The following is a 5,000-nucleotide window of genomic DNA, read 5'->3' as shown; positions in this document are numbered from 1 at the left end:
AGGCGCGGCCAGGGCCGCCAGGCGTCGCCTATCGCGTGCGCAAACTCCCAGCAAGCACCAACGTGCTCCTTTGGATGTTGTCATCCGGAGGTGATAGCGCGGCCCGGGCCGCCTGACGCGGCCCATCGCGGGCGCTCCTCGTCGGACACCTGCGTCACACAGCCTGGGTGCCAGCTGTGGAGTGACACTTAGAGAAAAAGAAGCACAAGTCACTCATATCAAAGTTCCCGTTCCCTTTTGTTTGTGTCACGCTTGGAAATGCTTGAGAGGTGACACTTTGTCAAAATTGCAGCTGGTGTCTCATCATCATCATCACCGCTGCTCATCAGCCTTCCTTGGATGCCTGCCATGCACGCGGCCCAACGGGGCACTCAGATGGGGTGGGCAGCCCGGACCGCCTTGCGCGGCCCAACACGGGCGCCCAGGGGGACGCGGAAACCCGTTTTAGAAAATAACCTCCAGGGGTTTTCCAAGAGCGGCACAGCCCCAGCTCACGTCCGTGTTTCAGTGCGTCAAAAGCGGATTCAAAAGTGTGCTTTTCTCGGTACTTCCCCTGGAGGTCAGTGTTTCTAAAAACTGGGTTTCCGAAATCGTGCTGGAGGTGTTTTGGTCAACCAGGAAAAATGGCATTTACGGGAGAGGGTAAAGTATACCCCCCCCCCCCCCTCTCGGCTGATTTACCCTCTCCCGTAAACGCGTTTTTTCCTGGTCGACCAAAACACTCATTGACTCCCATTCATTTGACACTTTGTCATTTTTTCAGCACTTTTTTCGCGCATTGGGTACTCCGCCCATTGACTCCCATTCATTTGACACTTTGTCGTTTTTCCAGACCTTTTTTCACGCATTGGGTACTCCGCCCATTCACTCCCATTCATTTGACACTTTGTCGTTTTTTCAGCACTTTTTTCGCGCATTGGGTACTCCGCCCCATTCACTCCCATTCATTTCACACTTTGAAAAATCATCCGAGCGGCTCTCCACGCATTTTATAGCCGCTTTGGGGCTCCAGCCGCCTCGGACTGCATTTCTGACTAGGCTCGTGTGGACTTTGTCGTTTTTTCAGCACTTTTTTCGCGCATTGGGTACTCCGCCCCATTCACTCCCATTCATTTCACACTTTGAAAAATCATCCGAGCGGCTCTCCACGCGTTTTATAGCCGCTTTGGGGCTCCAGCCGCCTCGGACTGCATTTCTGACTAGGCTCGTGTGGACTTTGTCGTTTTTTCAGCACTTTTTTTACACATTGGGTACTCTGCCCCATTCACTCCCATTCATTTGACACTTTGAAAAATCATCCGAGCGGCTCTCCACGCGTTTTATAGCCGCTTTGGGGCTCCAGCCGCCTCGGACTGCATTTCTGACTAGGCTCGTGTGGACTTTGTCGTTTTTTCAGCACTTTTTTTACACATTGGGTACTCTGCCCCATTCACTCCCATTCATTTGACACTTTGAAAAATCATCCGAGCGGCTCTCCACGCGTTTTATAGCCGCTTTCAGACTCCTGCCGCCTCGCCTGCACTTCCGCCTCGGTCCGTTAGGATTTAGGCCTTTTTTCAGCACTTTTTCTCCGTTCCTCCGGGGCGACAGCGGCTCTCCACGCATTTTATAGCCGTTTTCAGACTCCTGCCGCCTCGCCTGCACTTCCGCCTCGGTCCGTTAGGATTTAGGCCTTTTTTCAGCACTTTTTCTCCGTTCCTCCGGGGCGACAGCGGCTCTCCACGCATTTTATAGCCGTTTTCAGACTCCTGCCGCCTCGCCTGCACTTCCGCCTCGGTCCGTTAGGATTTAGGCCTTTTTTCAGCACTTTTTCTCCGTTCCTCCGGGGCGACAGCGGCTCTCCACGCATTTTATAGCCGTTTTCAGACTCCTGCCGCCTCGCCTGCACTTCCGCCTCGGTCCGTTAGGATTTAGGCCTTTTTTCAGCACTTTTTCTCCGTTCCTCCGGGGCGACAGCGGCTCTCCACGCATTTTATAGCCGTTTTCAGACTCCTGCCGCCTCGCCTGCACTTCCGCCTCGGTCCGTTAGGATTTAGGCCTTTTTTCAGCACTTTTTCTCCGTTTCTCCGGGGCGACAGCGGCTCTCCACGCATTTTATAGCCGTTTTCAGACTCCTGCCGCCTCGCCTGCACTTCCGCCTAGGTCCGTTAGGATTTAGGCCTTTTTTCAGCACTTTTTCTCCGTTTCTCCGGGGCGACAGCGGCTCTCCACGCTTTTTATAGCGGTTTTCAGACTCCTGCCGCCTCGCCTGCACTTCCGCCTAGGTCCGTTAGGATTTAGGCCTTTTTTCAGCACTTTTTCTCCGTTCCTCCGGGGCGACAGCGGCTCTCCACGCTTTTTATAGCCGCTTTGGGGCTTTAGCCGCCTCGGCCTGCATTTCTGACTAGGCTCGTGTGGACTTTTTCAGCACTTTTTTTGTGCATTGGGTACTCTCGCCCATTGACTCCCATTCATTTGACACTTTGTCATATTTTCAGCACTTTTTTGGCGCATTGGGTACTCTCGCCCATTGACTCCCATTCATTTGACACTTTGTCATATTTTCAGCACTTTTTTGGCGCATTGGGTACTCTCGCCCATTGACTTCAATGCATTTACTGCAACTCCTGCCTGTGTCCGCCAGAGGGCGTCTGGCTTAACAGCGGCTCTCCACGCTATTTCTATCCGCTTTGAGGCTCCAGGCAGCTCGGCCTGGGTTTCTGAATTTCTCCCTTGACACTTTGTTACTTTTTCACCCTTTTTCTCATTTCATCCAGGGACACAGCGGCTCTCACAGACTTTAGAACCGCCCCTGGGCTCCAGGACCCTAGGCATGGGTTTCTGCCTAGCTCCCTTGACACTTTGCCATTTTTCCACCCTTTTTCTCATTTCATCCAGGGACACAGCGGCTCTCCACAGACTTTGCAGGCGCCCCCGGGCTCCAGGAAGCTCGGCCTGGGTTTCTGAATTTCTCCCTTGACACTTTGCCATTTTTTCACCTTTTTTCTCATTTCATCCAGGGACACAGCGGCTCTCCACAGACTTTGCAGCCGCCCCCGGGCTCCAGGCAGCTCGGCCTGGGTTTCTGAATTTCTCCCTTGACACTTTGCCATTTTTTCACCTTTTTTCTCATTTCATCCAGGGACACAGCGGCTCTCCACAGACTTTGCAGCCGCCCCTGGGCTCCAGCCAGCTCGGCCTGAGTTTCTGAATTTCTCCCTTGACACTTTGCCATTTTTTCACCCTTTTTCTCATTTCATCCAGGGACACAGCGGCTCTCCACAGACTTTCCCGCGGCCCCTGGGCTCCAGGACCCTAGGCATGGGTTTCTGCCTAGCTCCCTTGACACTTTGCCATTTTTTCACCTTTTTTCTCATTTCATCCAGGGACACAGCGGCTCTCCACAGACTTTGCAGCCGCCCCCGGGCTCCAGGCAGCTCGGCCTGGGTTTCTGAATTTCTCCCTTGACACTTTGCCATTTTTTCACCTTTTTTCTCATTTCATCCAGGGACACAGCGGCTCTCCACAGACTTTGCAGCCGCCCCTGGGCTCCAGCCAGCTCGGCCTGAGTTTCTGAATTTCTCCCTTGACACTTTGCCATTTTTTCACCCTTTTTCTCATTTCATCCAGGGACACAGCGGCTCTCCACAGACTTTCCCGCGGCCCCTGGGCTCCAGGACCCTAGGCATGGGTTTCTGCCTAGCTCCCTTGACACTTTGCCATTTTTTCACCCTTTTTCTCATTTCATCCAGGGACACAGCGGCTCTCCACAGACTTTGCAGCCGCCCCTGGGCTCCAGGACCCTAGGCATGGGTTTCTGCCTAGCTCCCTTGACACTTTGCCATTTTTTCACCCTTTTTCTCATTTCATCCAGGGACACAGCGGCTCTCCACAGACTTTACAGCCGCCCCTGGGCTCCAGGACCCTAGGCACGGGTTTCTGAATTTTTCCCTTGACACTTTGCCATTTTTTCACCCTTTTTCTCATTTCATCCAGGGACACAGCGGCTCTCCACAGACTTTCCCGCGGCCCCTGGGCTCCAGGCAGCTCGGCCTGAGTTTCTGAATTTCTCCCTTGACACTTTGCCATTTTTTCACCTTTTTTCTCATTTCATCCAGGGACACAGCGGCTCTCCACAGACTTTGCAGCCGCCCCTGGGCTCCAGCCAGCTCGGCCTGAGTTTCTGAATTTCTCCCTTGACACTTTGCCATTTTTTCACCCTTTTTCTCATTTCATCCAGGGACACAGCGGCTCTCACAGACTTTAGAACCGCCCCTGGGCTCCAGGACCCTAGGCATGGGTTTCTGCCTAGCTCCCTTGACACTTTGCCATTTTTTCACCTTTTTTCTCATTTCATCCAGGGACACAGCGGCTCTCCACAGACTTTGCAGCCGCCCCCGGGCTCCAGGCAGCTCGGCCTGGGTTTCTGAATTTCTCCCTTGACACTTTGCCATTTTTTCACCTTTTTTCTCATTTCATCCAGGGACACAGCGGCTCTCCACAGACTTTGCAGCCGCCCCTGGGCTCCAGCCAGCTCGGCCTGAGTTTCTGAATTTCTCCCTTGACACTTTGCCATTTTTTCACCCTTTTTCTCATTTCATCCAGGGACACAGCGGCTCTCCACAGACTTTCCCGCGGCCCCTGGGCTCCAGGACCCTAGGCATGGGTTTCTGCCTAGCTCCCTTGACACTTTGCCATTTTTTCACCCTTTTTCTCATTTCATCCAGGGACACAGCGGCTCTCCACAGACTTTGCAGCCGCCCCTGGGCTCCAGGACCCTAGGCATGGGTTTCTGCCTAGCTCCCTTGACACTTTGCCATTTTTTCACCCTTTTTCTCATTTCATCCAGGGACACAGCGGCTCTCCACAGACTTTACAGCCGCCCCTGGGCTCCAGGACCCTAGGCACGGGTTTCTGAATTTTTCCCTTGACACTTTGCCATTTTTTCACCCTTTTTCTCATTTCATCCAGGGACACAGCGGCTCTCCACAGACTTTCCCGCGGCCCCTGGGCTCCAGGCA

This window comes from Dunckerocampus dactyliophorus, unplaced genomic scaffold (genome assembly GCF_027744805.1).
Source record: "Dunckerocampus dactyliophorus isolate RoL2022-P2 unplaced genomic scaffold, RoL_Ddac_1.1 HiC_scaffold_28, whole genome shotgun sequence".
Taxonomy (NCBI): domain Eukaryota; kingdom Metazoa; phylum Chordata; class Actinopteri; order Syngnathiformes; family Syngnathidae; genus Dunckerocampus; species Dunckerocampus dactyliophorus.
This window is presented reverse-complemented; position numbering follows the sequence as displayed.